This window comes from Peromyscus eremicus, chromosome 13 (assembly GCF_949786415.1).
Source record: "Peromyscus eremicus chromosome 13, PerEre_H2_v1, whole genome shotgun sequence".
In the NCBI taxonomy this organism is placed as follows: Eukaryota; Metazoa; Chordata; class Mammalia; order Rodentia; family Cricetidae; genus Peromyscus; species Peromyscus eremicus.
Window position 1 is genome coordinate 56713441 of NC_081429.1, and position 19157 is coordinate 56732597.

A 19157-nucleotide genomic window follows, 5' to 3' on the forward strand; every position below is an offset into this window, starting at 1 on the left:
TTCTTTGGTCATCCCCAAACACATCTGGGAAGGAAATTTCAAAGTGGAAATCCTATTTTTGCTTGCATGCATAGCCCACGCTAGCATTTGTTCCCACAGATGCTCTCTGTTCTCACACAGTGGAGGAGAACGTCTGAAGCCCAGTTCCGCCACTGATGACCGCAACGTGAAGAACTTTCTCTTCACTCCCTGGGGGACTTTTGTTAGGTGGGTCCAGCTAGCCATCCCAGGACCGCTGGAAACATGTGGCCTGACACTGTCTTCTAACGAGCCTCTTAATTGCTTCACTCTCTGCTCCTCTAGGACAAAGAGAGTGGGTGTCAGGAAAATGCTAATTATATATGAAGATGTTTTCTGGCTAATCATTAAAGGAGGCTTTTTAATGATGGCCTCAAAGAGGTATAAGCATCCATTAAAAGGTAAATGCAATTATTTTACTGACAACTTAGGTATCCAGAAATGATGCTCTTTGGGAAGCCATAATGTTTGGGCACGAATAAACCATTTCAAACTGCAAGTTCATTTTATCATTTAGTACTTACCAGAGGATAAAAGTTAATGGAAATATGAAAAAAATGTTGAGTAAAGAATTATAGTAATTTACCAAGTAGTGTTGACTTCAGTCAGTTTTACAACTAGAATTTGCTGAAACACCTAGCAATTATTTATACATGGCAAAAACTTGTTGGGCTGGCTAATCAATAAAACATTACCTCTTCTGGAAGCATTTTAAAACTACCAAGCAAAAATTAAAAGATGGGGACCACAACTGCACTGAATTTTGTTTCTACTGAATGTGTAAATTCCCTCAAGCAGCTAACTTTCAACATTTATTCACTGTAATACTGTCGTCAAAATCAATTAAAATCAGTGTTTTTCTACATATGTGACCTGGTCCGGGGGAGAACGTGCTTGCTTGCTTAGAAGTGTTTGCATGCTTTAAAGTGGTGGGATAAATGTTACCAAGTTAATTAACATGCTTACCAGCTGAGCTGTAACTAAGTAAGCAATGAATTGAAACCATGCTTTATAACAGCAGTGTGGAAGAGCAGCTAATGGATTCTATAGGTATCCCAATGAGGATAATTATGTTTTACTAGAATGAATTTTAAGTATGTTAAAGAAAAATTGTAGAAATTTTGAAAACAGAAAAACCATTGAGGAAAATTTAAGTCTCTTTATTAGCAGCTTTTCAATGATTTTTTTTCTCACTAATTACACTTAATTGATAGATCTCTATGTGAAAGATTTGTTTTATAATTTGTTAATATTTTTGTTACTATGGAGTTTAATTAGGATTGCTTTCATGAGCACTGGTCAGTTCTTTACTGAACCATGGGCTACTTATCATGGGAGAATACCACTGAAGAAAATGACCCTTCCTTTACCAGAGTGATTTTGGGTATGCATATGTGTGTGGACAAGTGTGTATGGGTAGAGGTTGACACCAGGTGTCACCCTCTATTGCTTCTCTACCTTCTTTTCTGAGACAGGGTCTCCCATTGAACTTGGCGCTCAATGGTTTGCTTAGACTGGTTGACAGCAAACCCCCCAGAGGTTCTTTTGTCTCTGGCTCCCCAGTTCTTGGATTTTAGCTACACGCTACCACATCCAGCTTCTTTCTGTGGTGCTGGGGTTTGAACTTAATTCCTTACGTCTGCATGACAAACATTTACCCACTGAACGTCTCCCCAGCCCCTTCAGTTGTTATTTTTTTTATATTGTCTTTGGCAAGCACAACTTGTTACATACCAAGGAATGAAGGCTGGGGGTGTTCGTATGTTTTATCAAGAATGAGCTAGTGACGGATAACTTCAACAAAGAATCATCCTCATTCCCATTAAAAATAAAGCACAGGGACAAAGAGCCAAATGAACGGAAACACATGAACTATGAACCAATGGCTGAGGGGTCCCCAACTGGATCAGGCCCTCTGAGTAGGTGAGACAGTTGATTGGTTTGATCTGTTTGGGAGGCATCCAGGCAGTGGGACCGGGTCCTGTGCTCATTGCATGAGTCGGCTGTTTGAAACCTGGGGCTTATGCAGGATCGCTTGGCTCGGCCTGGGAGGAGGGGACTGGACCTGCCTGGACTGAGTCTACCAGGTTGATCTCAGTCTGTGGGGGAGGCTTTGCCCTGGAGGAGGTGGGAATAGGGGGTGGGCTGGGGGGAAGGGGGGGCAGGCGGGACGGGGGAGAACAAGGGAATCCGTGGCTGATATGTAGAATTAAATTATATTGTAAAATAAAATAAAATAAATAAAAAAAATTTTCTACTGTTGTTTCTCCTCTTACCTGCCTGATTCTTGTCTACGTTTATAACTTAGAAGATATTCAGACTGCTTGTTTTGATATTTCTTCCCTCCATTGTACTTGTTCATTAGCACATCCTGAATGTTCTCAAACATACCTGGAAAATTTCAGAGGTTTATCTCTTTTCATTTAAAAGCTATAAGAACTTTTTCAAGTCTTCTTGTTACAACATTTTTCATGACCTTTCCCAACTATGTGGCTCCAAGTTACGAAAATCTGCACCTCACTCCAACACGAATAACACAATAGACCCCACACCAGAGAATTTCAGCGTCTTTGTAAGAAAAACAGACTAGAGGTATCATTGTTTTTAGAGACATTTTATAAAGGGGAGAAAGTCTGAGAGTATTTTTAGAGAAACAAGTTGAGCATAATTTTGGAAACCCAAATGACAAAGAAAACTATGAGACCGACTCCACACCAAACCACTGGTCTAGTACCTGTATGCAAATAAAGGCGGTAAGTGGGGAGGTGTGTGGGAAGATAGAAGAACGGGGAGGAGGTCACTGTGAGCAAGACAGAGTGGCTGCCCAGTCCTGAGGTGGGTCTTGGAGACACAGGCCTCTTTACTATCAGATCCCAGCTAGCCCACAGTGGTAAAGGAACTGGGAAGGGGTCATGAATTCTCTGTGTTTCATGTCTGTTACTTTTTATCATTTTGTAGAAACCTATTTTAGGATCTGAATTTTTCAAGGACAAGAAACACAGCTGTTATGCTTTCTTGGCATGGAACTTAACACAGTAAATGAGGGTGTTAAATAAATATTACCAGAAAAAGAATAAAATGGAAGATGAACTGCAAAGATTAAACTCACCTTTGACCTACTTTTTATACTGCTAAATTGTTTATGATACTAGGTAGGAAACACTATTTTATTTTATATAAATTCCTGAAACTGATTCAATATTCACAGAAATATTTTGTTTTTCTCTTCTCTACCCCAGCCTAGCTGCTGCATGTTGGATTTGAAGGGCAGATATTTTAAGTGAATTCTTTACTTTGTAAGAAGATTTCTGACTGACTTTGACAAGCTGAAAAAATAAATATACTGAAAATCCCTGGGGATAAAGAAAGATAATTTGTTTTGTGAAGGAAAAAAATTCAAAGGATAATGCAAAACAAAAAAGTGAGCAATACACAGATATCCACTAAAATATATCGTTTTGCTGGAGGAAGTCATAAAGTCATAAAGTCTCACAGCATCTGGAGACAACAAACACTGTCTAGTAACGTTTCTGGTACCCACATATAAACAAACCAAGACAGAGAGAAGCTAGGAGAGGTATCCAAAACAAGTAGGTAGCAAGTTAGACAAAGAAGAGTTCATCCTCCCAATCTAGTACTCACAAAATGGAGTGATGTAAAGAGAATGATATTTTAATGGAAAATTATGTAAAATGCCCTTTGATCTCAGTGATTTTTAAAGACACGAAAGAGAACTGGACCAGGATCCATTAAAAAAAAAAGCAACCCAGCAGATTAAAAGTTTGGGCAAGGGAATTTAAAGGGGGGAGTTTCGGGGATCATAATTATTAAGCTTTCAGGGGAAACATAACTATCAGCTTCAGGCAAAAATGATTTTACAGTGGAGTGGTAACCAGCTGTATTCTACTCTCCAAAGTTAGAGTGGGGATCATAATAGTTGTGACACCTACTAGTTATGAAGAACCAGTTCCTCTCTAGGCAGGTAGGAACTGATTTGGACCACAAAATTCTGTGACTAATATGGAAGAGAAAAATATCTAAATATGTAGATTGTGGATGATATCCAATTTCTTTGGTTTGTCATTGTTGGGCTTTCAAGACTAATCATTGATGGATATGTCTGAGATACAACATGAACTTTATTATATGTTTAGTCTTTGCTCTAGCTTTCTCACACAAAGATCCTAAAATACCGTGTAATTTCCCAAGTAAGAAGGGTTGTAGGAATCTCTCCCGTATTTGATTTTCTACAAAGTTGTCAGATCCTTAGAATTTCTTGAGTGACCGGAGTGTCTTTGTACCCAAGCTGTCTGGCCACACTTGAGTTTCTGCTAATGGGATGAATGGGAGTAAGGCCTGAAGACAGCTTCAGGCTGGGACCAGCCACTATGAAGACATGATGATTAGAGGACTGGTGGGTTGGAACTGTTCCCTTCTCCCAGCAAGCTCCAGAAAAGAACTGATAGGATGATAAAGCCCAAGATCTACAAAAATTCTTGGACAAGAAAAGAAAACCCTGGTCAAAGATATTTGAGGAGATCCTTGAGCAGTGTGATTTTTAACTTTCCTAATGCTGCAGCCCTTGAATACAATTCCTCATGTTGTGACCCCCAACCATAAAGTTATTTCCTTGCTACTTCATAGCTGTAATTTTGCTACTGTTATGAATTATAATGTAAATATCTGATATGTAGAATATCTGATGTGCAACCCCTTAAAGGGGTTGTGATCTACAGTTTGAGAACCACACCGTTCTATAGGAATAAAGGTTGGTGTACTTGGAGAAGGCATGGAAACTCCACGCCCTTGCAACACGCCCTTCCGACCGGCCTTACACTATATATGCATCTCTTCCATCTGTTTGTTCATCTGTATCCTTTGTAACATCGACAAAATGTAAGTAAAGTGTTTCCTTGTGAGTCGTTCTAGCAAGCTAATCAAACTTGAGGAGAAGACTCTGGGAACCTCAATATATAAGCAGTCAGCGAGAGTCTGGGGCATGCATTTGGCATGTGCACTGGAGGACAGTCTTGCCGGACTTTACCTGTGGGAACTAAGGCTACTTCCAGGTAGAAAATCAGAACTGAATTAAATTACAGCCCATCCAGCTTGTGTCCACCAGAGAATCTGATATAAAAATGCTTAGTGTTCGTATGGAAGTGCCACCTCCATCCATCTTGTATCAGTTGGACATACTGAATTGAATATGTTACTTTTTTTTCAGTTACTAAATTTATAAAATCTAAATGGAAGTATAGCTATTTTGCTTTGAGAAAACAACGTTTCCTGTAACAGTAGAAGAACCATGTGAGTGCCTCAACATGAAAGTCTTTCCCGAGCTCACTGTCTAACCAGCTAGTTGCATTGTCTCGTATCACCTATTTCAAGTTGAGAAATTAGATCATTGCAAGAAGAAACAATGAAGCAACCAATGAGAAAGTGTCATAGCACAGTGCCTGCTCTTGGACTGTGGAGCCAATCAATCTGTCTGGGTTTGTTTTCTAACCCTTTCACTTACTAGCTACAGAATTGTGGAAGGGGACAAGTATAATCAGAATATATTGTGAGATTTTTTTTTTCAATTGAAAGAGGCAAAAAACAATCATTAACCAAACAACGAGAACAAGAAAAAATCCTATAGAAGTTAGACATCTTCCTCTGTGCCACAGACAGATGCAAAAGAGGGCAAATTGGTAACCATCTGTGGTTACGATGATTAAAAGATTAAGTAAGTTGAAAATAATCAAGCACTGTAAATAGCTCTTGGTGCATAGGCGTCCATAATGCAAAATCCTAGCACGTGAAAAACCCCCATTCATAAAATTAAAATTTCATACCTATGGTCCCAAATGCTTAGAAGAATTAAGTTCTTTGGAAGCATTTTAGTGAATGTTCCTGGAAGCTGTAAAGCTTTTCAAATGTCAGAAAAGTCATGGCACACATTTGAAACTTGCAACAAATTTTTATTAATGCTAAAACCATAAAATGCCCAGACTGGGAAACTGGTCAATGAATCCATTCTCTAAAAATAATAATGCAGTTCCAGCTCAGGAAGCCAGCCCGGAAGAAATGATACCTATTTCCTTGACAACAATTCTTGTCTTCTCACCTGCACCTAGGAGGAATATATCTAAAGGCTTTGAAGGCAACAAAGGAAAATGGGAAACTGCCAGATTTTTTTTTTTTAACATAGATACTTGGCAAATTGTCTTTCAGATGCTCTTCCTTGCACAGGAAGCCAGACCTGTTTTAGAGATGTTAGAGATGTTCGTGGCCATTGTCAATTGTGTAACACTTGGAGTTACTTCTCCAGAAGCCAGGAGTCAGGATGCCACTTGCTTTGTATGTAAACAGTAGGGGATGGTGAGGGTGGGTGGAATGGAGGATGTGAAATTTCTTTTAAACTTCAGTCCAGTGAAGAGGAGGTTTAAGTGGACCAGCAGTAAGATTTCAGGAAAATTTTCCCACACAAGTCTCACTTTACCCCAACAGAGCTTACTACGTGAATGGCACTCCTTGACGGGAAGGGAGGTATCACTGACGTAGGTGGATTGGTTAGTGTCCTTTATTGAACCAGCACCAGCGCTCTAAGCTGTTTTAAAGAAAGGCTTTTTTAAATTATGGGTATGTGGGTGACAGATAATCTTGCTGTAGGATGTTCTGTATGGCAAATGTGTTGCTCTGATTGGTTGGTAAATAAAACACTGATTGGCCAGTACCCAGGCAGGAAGTATAGGCGGGACAAGGAGGAGAAGAATTCTGGGAAGTGGAAGGCTGAGTCAGAGAGACACTGCCAGCTGCTGCAATGACAAACAGCATGTGAAGATGCCGGTAAGCCACAAGCCACGTGGCAAGGTATAGATTTGTAGAAATGGATTAATTTAAGATATAAGAACAGTTAGCAAGAAGCCTGCTACGGCCATACAGTTTGTAAGCAATATAAGTCTCTGTGTTTACTTGGTTGGGTCTGAGCGGCTGTGGGACTGGCAGATGAGAGAGATTTGTCCTGACTGTGGGCCAGGCAGGAAAACTCAAGCTACATAATCTTGGTTGTCAACTTGACTGCATCTGGAATCAACTAAACCCGAGTTGCTGGGCGCTCTTGTGAGGGATTTTCTTTTCTGGTCTGCACCTTCTGGTGACACCCCACACAGAGGACATGGCAGAAGGAGACTTCACTTTTCTCCTGTTTGCCCTCATTCTTGCTCTATCCTGTTTCTGTGGCTGGCATTAGAGTCAACGTCTTTGGGACTCAAACACAGACTGAAGACCTGCAGTTCTCTCCTCCAGGACTTACCCTCTTACCTTCCAGGACTGCAGCACCAGATCGGGACTGCTGAGACATACAGCCTCCTCAACAGAACAACTCCAGGATTCTCCACCTTTCTGTCCTCAGATAGCCATTGTTGGACAGCCTGGACTGCAAGCCAGTCTACTAAATCACACACACACACACACACACACACACACACACACACACACACACACGTTTCTTATAGCCCTAATATTTCCAGGACTTTTTCATGATGGGGTGTTGGATTTTGTCCAAGTCCTTTGCTATATGTAATGAGATGGAAAAATGTGGTATTTTTCTTTCAGTTTGTTTTTATGGTAGATTACAGTGACAGATTTTCATATATCAAGCTGTCCCTGTATCTCTGCATGAAGTCTACTTGATCATGGTGAATAATCTTTTTGATATGTTCTTGGATTCAATTTTCAAGTATTTTATTGAGAATGTTTGCATCTATGTTCATAAAAGAAATAGGTCTGTAATTCTCTTTCTTTGCTGGGTCTTTATGTGGTTTGGGCTTCAGGGTAGTCATGACATGGCCTTATAAAACAAACTGGACAATGTTCCTTATGTTACTATTTTTTTTTTGCAATAATTTGAAGAGTATTGGCATTAACTCTTCTTTGAAAGTCTGTTAGAATTCTGTTTTAAAACTGGGTTTTTTTTGGGGGGCGGATTTTTAGTGACTGCTTCCATTTCACAAGGGGTTATAGGTCTGTTTAATTGCTTATCTGATCTTGATTTAACTTTGCTAAGTGCCATCTATTGAGAAAATTATCCATTTCTTTTAGATTTTCTAATTTGGTGACGTTCAGGTTTTTAAAATATGTCTTTATGAATCTCTGGATTTCTTGGGTTTCTATTGTTATGTCCTCCTTTTTGTCTGTCTTTCAGTTAGTTTTGATAAAGGTTTGTCCACCTTGTTGATTTTCTCAAAGAGCCAACTCTTTGTTTCATTTATTTTTTGTATTGTTATTTTTGCTTTTATTTTATTGATTTCAGCCTTTGGTTTGATTATTTCTTGCCATCAACTCCTCTTGGATGTGCTTAATTCTTTTTTGTTCTGCAGCTTTCAGGTGTGCTGTTAAGTTGCTAACACAAGATTTCTCCAGGCTTTATGTAGGCACTTAGTGCCATGAAATTGCCTCTTAGAACAGCCTTTATTGTGTCTTACAAGTTTGGGTATGCTGCATATTTATTTTCATTGAGTTTTAGAAAGTCTTTCTTATTTCTGTCTTGACCTATTTTTTTTATTCAGTAGAGCATTGTTCAGTTTTTATAAGTTTGTAAGCTTTTTGTTGATTCTATTATTGTTGATATCCAGCTTTAATCCATGGTGTTCTGATAGGATGCACAGAATCATTTCAATTTTCTTATTATCTGTTGAAACTTTGAGTCTAACACATGGCCAGTTTTGGAGAAAGTTCCCTGAAGTGCAAAGGAGAAGGTATTTCTTTTATGTTTGGGTGAAATATTCTCTAAATATCTGTTAGGTCCAGTTGGTTTATAATGTCTATTAAGTGCAGCATTTTTCTGTTTAGTTTTTTTTCTGGATGATCTGTTCATTGGTGAGAGTGGACCTGACAATCGTGGTCACTGGGAGTTCCAGGTAAAATGTGTTTCTGGGTATTGGGAGCTGACACTTAGAAATAGGGGATAGGCTAGGGGTCTGGCACGTCCACAGGCAGGAGGGGAGCAGAATGTTCAACCAGAGTCTGCTCATTCATCTTCTTGAAATGGGAGGAGACAGTGAAGAGAGGTCACCAGAGAGGGTCTGCTATAGCACTGGGGATGAGAATGGGGGTTGGATCTAGAGAAACAGAAGGAGAGGGATGATCTACGGACAGCCTACTTGCTTTCCTGGAAGGAGTGGCCTGTAGGATAGTGGGAAGTGCATGCTGGAGTTGGGGCCTGGGAAAAGGTAACAAGTGTGGAGATGAAGTTGTGAGGGAAAGATCTGTGGGATCCACAGGAGATTTGGGCAGAGGAGGAAGGAAGGGTGCAGCGGCAGTTCTGTGGCAGAGCAGGCACGAGACTGTGGGACAGGGTTTGGAGGAGCAAGGGACTGGAGAAGGGCTTCAGTTAGCTGACCTATTTTCCTGGCCTGATCAGCTGGTGTGATCACAGAGAATGCCTGCTGGTGTTGGAGGCTGGGGTCCTGGGGAGAGTCGGGGGAAGGAAAGTTGGAGGAGAAGGTCTTTGTGATCCGTTTGGGATGCAGTCAGAGAGGAAAGGAGACTGCCGCAGGTTTTCTGCCACAGAGCTGGGAATGAGACTGGGGGCAGTGGGGAAGAAGGAGCAGAAGGGGAGGTAAAGGTCTCTATTTGTATTATTTTTAATTGTGTATCTGTGTGCGAGTGTGTGTACAGGTGAGTGTGCATACATACCTGAAGAAGACCAGAGGTGTTAGATCCTCTGGAGATGGAGCTATAGGCAGTTGTATGCTACCCCACATAGGTTCTGGGAACTGAACTTGGGTTCCTGTGAGAGCAGTGTACACTCCTAACTGCTGAGCTATTTATCAAGCCCCAAGACTTACCTTAACGTTGGAATTTAGCTGTAAGTTTTGTTATTATTTCTGTTTCTAGAAATGAGAAATTGTGTAAAATTCATGTAGAAAAATCCTTAATTGTTTCTTGTGTGTATTCCATATCAAAGTCAAGAAATGGTTCTATAACTTAGGTTTTAATCATACCATTAATAAAATAAAAACAAATGAGAAACACTTCCTCGATTTTTAATAATTTAATGTTTGGGAGCTGGAGAGAGGCTCAGCCCCTGAAACTCCTTGCTGTGCAATCATGAATGCTGGGATTTGGATCCCAGCACCAGCATCACAAGCCTGGGCATCCTGTAAAGGTCTGTGAGTCTAGCTGTGCGGGGCCTGACATCCTCTTCTGGTCTCTGTGTGTTCACAGGCGCACATATAAAAGGACTGCCGATACGTGCAGACATCGTGAGTCAGTCTCATTACTTAGAGGCTAAATAGCAATCGTGCCACAATTCATATGTCAAAAGTTTTCAATTAGCCTCATTTATCAAGATACATGATCATACATATTCAAGTTAAATATCCCAAAGAAAATATTTACTGAATTATCTCAAAGCAAAATTGGACCATCAACAAGCTGCATAATTGCATGAACATCAATTCTGTGAGTCTCAAAGAGAGGGAACATGTAATTAGGAAATACTCTTTAAATGTAGACTTGGTAAAAAGTGAACATAGAAAAAAACTTCAATGTCCTTTCTATGTTTTATAAGGACTTTTACAACATCAAAGTCAGTAAACACTGTACTCAATCCTGACCATATACAAACAGGTAACTAGGTCACAGATTTGTGCTTTGTAAGGCATGCTCCATTATTGTATAAAATATCAGAGATAAATCAGCTTACAGAGGGAAAAGGCTTATTTGGACAAGGGTGCCCTATGTGGGTGGTTGTCTCTGTTGGGCTTTGGTCTGTGAGAAAGCAGCATTTATGGTAGAGGGTCAAAGAGGAGAACTTGTTACCCTCATGATGACTGAGAACCGAAGGAGAGATGCTGAGACAAGGTCCCATAATCTGTAACATGAATCTTAAAAGGTCTTATTAATAAAAACAAACCGAGGGCCAGGTATTGGGGTGAATACTGGAAGATCAGAGAGACAGACACAAGCCACAGCTGACCTCACCTCTCCAGTTCCTCAGCTGATCCTGTTTCCTCAGACTGGAAGTCTCTGAGTCTTCATTTGGAATGAGTCTCAGCTGAATTGCTGCTAAAAGCCTAAAAGCTTAACTAGGCTCTAGTTTCTGGTTTTCAAGCCTTAAATACCTTTCTGATTTCTGCCATCACTTCCTAGGATTAAAGGCATGTGTCACCCTGCCTAGCTGTTTCCAGTGTGGCTTTGAACTCACAGAGATTCGGATGGATCTCTGCCTCCAGAATGCTAGGATTAAAGGTGTATGTGCCACCATTTTCTGGCCTCTATATCTAGTGGCTGTTCTGTTCTCTGACCCCAGATAAGTTTAATAGGGTGCACAATATATTGGGGAACACAATATCACCACAATAATCTTTTTCTGTGGGGGGTCATGCTGCTGAGGACCTAGAACCTCTAAGTTGGCACTGTTTCCTAAAGGTTTAATTTCCCTGCAGTGCCATGGGCTGGAGACCTATATGTGGCCTCTGCTGGCCTGTTTACCTGAAGAACAGGACATCTACGTGACTTAGGCTAGCTTTGTGAGTCAACCTTTCATCTTTGTTTGGTGCTCTGTGATCTTTTCTGTCTCATTAAGGTGATAGTGCTGCTGGACTTGAGTTTACGTAATGCTGCTGCAATTCATGAAAATTTGTTTGGAATTTTTTCAGAAGGTGAACCAGGAAATAGCAGCAGGAGAGAATTTACTCAGAGTAAAGGGAATCATTCCAGAAGATAATTAATAAATGTTGGACCCTGGAATTGATGGTCAGAGGGTGTCATGGACATTTTTAGAAAAATAGTTGGTGACTATTTGTCTAGTATTATGTTTAATTTTCAGCTTATCAAAACTTTGTTGATAGGCCAAATGGACCTAATTAATTGTTTTCAGTTCCAATCACACCCTGGAACTTCCATTCACGTAGTTATTCAGATGAATAGATTAAGTCTGTTTTGTAAATTGTTATAATTATTATAATCAGCTAGTGATATCATTAGCTGGTTTTGTGTTTTGTTTTGGGATCCTATGTTTGGAGGTATTCCTTTTATCTTGGTATGATATAATTTGATAAAACTATTATTGTACAAATTTTATTTACTTAAAAATTTAAAAAATAGTATTCAGAGAGTCTAATAAATCATCAAGTACATGAATATTGGTCATTGCTTTTAAATTAAAAAGGTTAAAACAATATGGTGTGCTTAACTTAATAGTTTGTCTAATTACTGAAACTATTTCAGAAGGAGAAGTCTTAAGTCATTAATACTTTTGGACATTTTGGTCACATCTTACGATTACGTCCCTTTCTTTACTTCCTTTTTTATGTTGTTATACTTTTAGTTATTTTAGTAGTTGTCGCGTCCGCCTCAACCAGCAAGGAAGACGCAACGCCAGGCTCTTCTCCAAGCAGTTTATTCAGGAACCTTGAACAATCTTCTGACCCCGGGGAAAGCCATCTTCTTCTCCTCTCCTCCTCTCTCTCATTCTCACTCACAGTCACCCCCACAGTCACTCTCACTCACTCTCTCTCTCTCTCTTACTTCTTAGGAAAGCCAGCCCATGCCCTTTATAGCCACTGGGCAATCAATCAACCCCGTAGTGCCACGTGGACAATGCCGATAGGGTCAGACATACACAAGCAAGCCAGATTAAGTCCAGGTGCGCGGAAGCAAGCCAGATCCTAGCCTTAGCCAAATAAGGAGCACCTGCCATCAGGAAGGCAGAAGCCGGATGCCGGTGCCATCCTTGCGGCGCGGCCGTGCACGGCTCTCTACAAGTAGTGTTGCCTTTAAATGTATCATAAGCTGCTTGGGAACCATGAATAACCAATTTCTTATTCTTTTTTTTTTTTTTTTTTTTTTTTTTGGTTTTTCGAGACAGGGTTTCTCTGTGTAGCTTTGCGCCTTTCCTGGAACTCACTTGGTAGCCCAGGCTGGCCTCGAACTCACAGAGATCCACCTGGCTCTGCCTCCCGAGTGCTGGGATTAAAGGCGTGCGCCACCACCGCCCGGCCAATTTCTTATTCTAAACCATACTTCCAGTAAAATATTATTTACTAAGGTAATATTATTTCCCAATAGTAAATTATTATCTTTTGATACACCAATTTTTCAGAAGATAAATATCCTTGACTTGTTACCCATTTGAGCATAAACTGTTCTTAGAAAGTAATAGACTTTTCAGCCCATTGTTAATAGTTATTGATAATAATTTCATGAATCAAAGCATATATAGTAAATTTGATAGCTGTTTTATTTGGTATAAAATTGATAAGGATTAAGTGCAAGGGCATTCCCAACAAGAGAACGTGCCCCTCATAATTCAGAGAGTAGTTTGGGCCTTCAAATTATTCACACAGAATGAGATGGTGACAATTATGGAGTCCTGTTAATTCTTTAAAAGTAACACTGGGATTTTAGGTCATATGGACTATGTATATTAATATTTTGTTAAATATTATTGTATATGAAACATATTAGCTATACTTTTTATTCATTATTATTTTCCTTTAAGTAATATTTTTCTATGAAGCTCCTATGGACCTTCTATTTACCTCCTGAGTGCTGGGATTCCAGGTGTATACCACCATATTAGGTGTCCTTCATGTGTAAGGAAAGACATAATAAGTAAGTGAATTTTTTTCCATAATTAAATAACCCCAATTCTTAGTCTAACATCATGATAGAAATAGTTGAATTTCCAATTGCTGTGACAAAACACCATGACTAAGGCAACTTACAAAAGAAAGATTTCCTGGGGCTTCCAGTCTTAGAGGGTTAGGTTCTATGACCGTCTCAGTGGAGAGCATGGCAGCAGGCAGGCAGGCATGGTGCTGGAGCAGTGGAGGAGAGCTCCCATCTGATCCACAACATGAGGCAGGGAGAGAGGACTAACTGAGAATGGCGTGGACTTTGGAAACCTCAAGCCACCCTACCTTTGCCACACCTCCTCCAATAAGGCCACATTTCCTAATCCTTCCTAAATAGTTCCACCACCTGGGGACCAAGTTTTCAAATATATAAGCCTATTCTTGCTCACACCATCGCATTAGGAAGGGACTTGATCTGAAGATGATTGAGTTTGACCATCCGCACGTTTTAGAAAGTGAGCGGAGCCACGCATGGTGGCTCATACCTGTCTCACACCTGTCACCCCAGCACTTAGGTGCTGAGAAAGGAGGATTGTGCCAATTTGAAGGCAGCCCCTCCTCTCAAAAAGAGGGTTCTAAAGATGCTTTGAAAACACAAATGCTGACAGATTCTTCACCAAAGAAGACAAACATGGCAAATAACTGAAAGAGGCTTTATATCAAGTGCTGCAAGGGAATGGCGAATGAATGAGATTCCTTCAGCCTGTTGAGAAGGCTGAAGTCTAGGCATTGCTGGCAAGGATGTGGAGCAGTAGTACCCCTCATTCACCTCCTGTGAGAATACAAAATTGTGTGGCAATCTACGAAGATAATTTGACAGCTTCTTACTAATCCAAACATACTTTTGTATAAAATATAGAAATTGCCCTTCTTGATAATTTGCCTAAATGAGCTGAAGCTTATGTCTATATCAAAGCCTGTAGATGGACATTTATATCAGAATTATCAATAATTGCCAAAACACTCTAACAGGTGAGACGCCCTGTGATGATATATTGTGTCCCCCAATATATTGTGCAACCTAATAAAGCTTTTCAGAGGAAAAAGCCAACCACTATATTAAATATAGAAGTCAGGCAATGGTAGCACACACCTTTAATCCTAGCATTCGGGAGGCAGAGATCCACCCAGATCTCTGTGAGTTCAAGACCACACTGGGAACAGAGCCAGGTGTGGTGGCACAGGCCTTGAATTCCAACACTAGTTAACCATAGAGGTCTGGAGGTCTGTACAGACAGACAGGAAGTGATAGAGCTGGGCAGGAAGAAGAAGTGATGTAGCTGGGTGGAGAGAGGAAGTGAGATTGCAGGGAGGCACATAGGTGTGGGTACACAGGAAGTAGGTCTCTGACTGAGGATTTCCAAGTGGTAAGACCGTGGCTGGCTTCTTTCTGCTTTTCTGATCTCTCAGTTTTTACCCCAATATTTGGATCTAGGTTTTTTTTAAAAATAAGATTGTTTTAGCAATTCGTCTTACAATGCTCCTTGATAAACGGATGCATAAATTGTACCACCCCAGACAATGGAACTTACAGAGTTAAGAGAAATAAGCTACAAAGTCATGCAAAGATGTTGTAAGAAATTTAAATGCACATTATTAAGTGAATAAAGCTGATTGCTGCATGTGCATGATGTTGATAGTGATGGTGTAAGTTCACTGATTGTAGCCAGTGTACTATGTGTGTGTGATGTTGATAGTGATGGAAGTTGTGCAGATGCTGAGAAGAAACTCAAATTGCTTTAAAAGCAGTCTTTAACAGTAATACAACAACAACAAAAATCCCACAAAAGAACCAAGAGTGATTTAAATAGAAAAGATCCTCAGCTGAGTGTTGGTTGGGCTATGAAGTTATAGGGTTTGGAACTTTTTTTTCAATCGCCTTTAATCTTTAATGGCTAAAAAAGATTCTTGATATATACCAAGAACTAGAGGTGCATATTTTTGAAACTAACAAGAACATATTAGTTTTCAAATGTCTGTGAACATTTATTAATTTGTCTATGGATAGGCTTGTCCCAACTACTTCATATCTGAAATGATTTACTCTGTCCTTCTATTACCCATGTGACTTCACTGGCTTGTAATTGCTGAAGGAACTTCACTACAGTTGTCTGTGGACTATGGAAGCTTACCCTATCTTGTATTGAACACCATCTAATAGACTGTTACCCATCTAAGTTTAACCTACCCCTGCTCAGGAGCAGCTAAGGCTTCACTTAATAAACAGACGCAAAGCTGGTGCCAGACTCTGAAGTGTGAATCAGGAAATCATCTCAGACAGTTTCTAAGAATGTCAGTCCACATGGAACTAAGTTTGGGCCTGGGGTGTTTTCCCTTGCTATCCAGATTGACTTTGGCGGTCTCAGCTACGAATAAGAACCCTCAAGACAGAAGCTATTTGTATACATATTGCTTTCCTCAGATACTTAAAATGAAGAAAACCAGATAGATAAAGGTAAGATGCTAACAAACTTGAAGGTGAGCTAAAGGATGTTATATAGTCGATTTCATTGTTAGAAATAGGAAACTCTTTAGTACACTAGTAGAGGTCAATAAAATTCTCTTGAAATAATAGAGTAACTTGCTTACATACACAGGTACACATACTGATACTCTATCACAGGGTCATCGAATATCTGCTGTGAAAATATGATGCTAATTCTGGTTTAAAATGAGCAAAATATTACTCTAACTAAGTTTATGAAGTAGAATAAATATATGACATGTGGTCAATACATTTTTAATCTTTATTTTCTAGATATCCCATACTGTTTTATGATGGGAGAAAAAAGAAATCTGTGCAGTAAGAAATTAATGTTCCTAGAAGGCTTGGAAGATGGCTTAGATGATGTTCTTTGCATCTTTCATTTTTATGATGCTGCTAGTCAATGTGTGTCTTGGGTGCTGTAAATGGTGTCCTTTTGAATGTGACACTCTCTTTACTGAGTCTCCTGTGTAGGCCTTTCTGAACCCCATGATTGCTGACATTCACTTTAGCTTGTTATGAAGTTGTGTATTCTGGAACCTCTTTCCCTGGTCTCTAGTGTGAGAAAGTCCACTCGGATGTTTCCTGTTAAGGCCTCTAGTTCATTGGATGAAGTCTCCCCAGACTTATGGCAAGGCAATCTGCTTTACTCAGAGTCCACTGATTTAAATGCTAAGCTTCCAAAACAAGAAAATACTTTCATAGCAATACGGGCACTAATGTTTTCTCAAACTACTGGGCACTGCAGCTTAGCATATTGACCCGTAGTCTTAATTATCATATTTATGAAGAGCAGATACACACTTCTCCAGACCTCATGCCCCTACCATTGCTTTGCTGTGCCGAACACTGTACATATAGCAGATGTTCGATACCATTGTATTCTCTCTGAGATCTGCCAGATGACCTTATATTGGGATGTGTAAGCTTTCGTACACGTCTCCCCCTTGGACCATGGAAATTAAATGGATAGATCCATCTCCTATACCTGGGTTGAATTACTGTAGCTGGTCATCTCCAAACTCTGTTCTTCTCGTTCCAGAGGCTCCTTATTTTCACCTCGGAGTAGACACTTCCTTTTTCTTTGCTTCCTGCCGCGTTAACATCATAAATCTTTGACCGAGTCAGTCAGGCTCAGCCTTTCATACAAAAGGGAGAACTTGGGGAATGCAAAACTTTTGTTTTTCTTAGTAAAGCTAAGGTAAGAGAGAAGTCAATTTTTTTAGTTTTTCAGTTTAAGGAATAATAAAAAGCAGAATGATTTTGTTCTATATTTATGCTTAAAAAATACCATTGCCCTTTGGATAGAGAATTAAATAAAAGAAAGATCATATATGAGGAAGTTGGCAAATATCAAACAAAAAACTAAAATAACTGTAAAAAAGTACCCCGTCCACCACTGTACAAACCCAGCAACACTCTAATTTGATTTTTGCATAATATACCCATACGTTGGTAATCAATCAGTGATCGTTCCTTTGTCCTACATGTTAGAGTATATGTAGGTGTGTAGTAGGCATTCAATAAATCTTTTTCTGGAATACCTTATGTATAAAAATAGATAGTATTCATTATTGTGAGAAAATAATTCTATTTTTCTCTAATATTGAATATTTTAATATTGTTTATCTTGTCCAGATTGATTAGATGGTAAAGAATATGAAGGTGTGTGTGTGTGTGTGTGTGTGTGTGTGTGTGTGTGTGTGTGTGTGTTTAGTTCATAGAAATTTGTGTGATCTAGCATTTTTGATGCTAGATGGCAAAGTCTCATTTTAAGTTCAAAACTTGACAACTAAGAACTTACCATTTCAACAGCAAATTAAGAGAACTGAACATACAGAATAAAATTTAGTGCCAAAGAGAAGCAAGTAAATAGAAGTTCTGTTATCCAGTAATGAAGCTATTCTAACACGAATCTGCTTTCAAGTAGCTTTGGGCCTTCAAGATACAGTCATTTTAAGTAATTAAAGGACAAACCCATTATAGTGATTTCTAACCAGCCAAAATATCTGAATAACTGTAGAAAAGCTATTATTTTTCAGTTAGCAGTACTGAGGACGGAGGCTGAAGCCTGGAAGAACCCTGCCCCTGCCCCAATACTGAAAAGATGATCTTCCCACGTCAGTGAACAAGGCCTTTTGTCTTTTCTCTTGTTCTGTCCAGTGGTTGGCCTGTTAGGATTGCTCATCAGCTTCCCCCATTGTAGCCTGGGATGTCAGAGCAGCTCTCCTTCCAAAGGCCCGTGGCTTTCCTTGAACACACCTGGAGCCCCGTGACCAAAGCTGATGTCCTAAGAGTCCCCTGCACATGGGCACAGCGCAGTGTGTTCGTTTCCTAACGGTATTTTAGCCCCAACACTGCTCGATTTCCCTTCATCTCCTGCTGATGCTGTCTTTGCCCAAAGCCCACCACTGATTATGCTGCTCCCTCTTTCCCTCACTGAATAATCCCATTACCGGCTGTTCCCATCAATGCGTTTAGATAAGGATCATTGGAGAAATGACAAGGAAAGGGAGCAGGTGACATTTCTACCTTGCCATAGATTTTTAGGCACTTTGGGAGTCATGTCAGGAATGTGTATGAGGGCTTTTGTTAGACCTGCTTAGGTGTGATCCGGTTCATGAGCTATCCCTGGTGCCGGAGCTCGCTTTCTGGATCCCATTACCTATGGTCGGACACTTTGCTCACACTTGATGCAGTGGGGAGGGGCTTGGCCCTGCCTCAGTGGGATGTACCAGGCTTAGCTGTCCCCCCCATGGGAGAACTTACCCTGTTGGAGGATGGGATAAGGAGTGGGGTGGGGGTGGGGGAGTGGAAAGAAGGATAAGAGGGGGATCTGTGGTTGGTATGTAAAATGACTAAAAAATTAAAAAAAAAAAAAAAAAGACCTGCTTAGATCGTGATTTCTGAAAGCAACTCTTCTCATTTCCACAAAACCAGAAAATGACATCTGGGTGGGCAGAGGTACTCCGGCTTGGCTTTTATTTTTATTTTTTAACTTCTTTACATTCTACCACCCCTTTGAC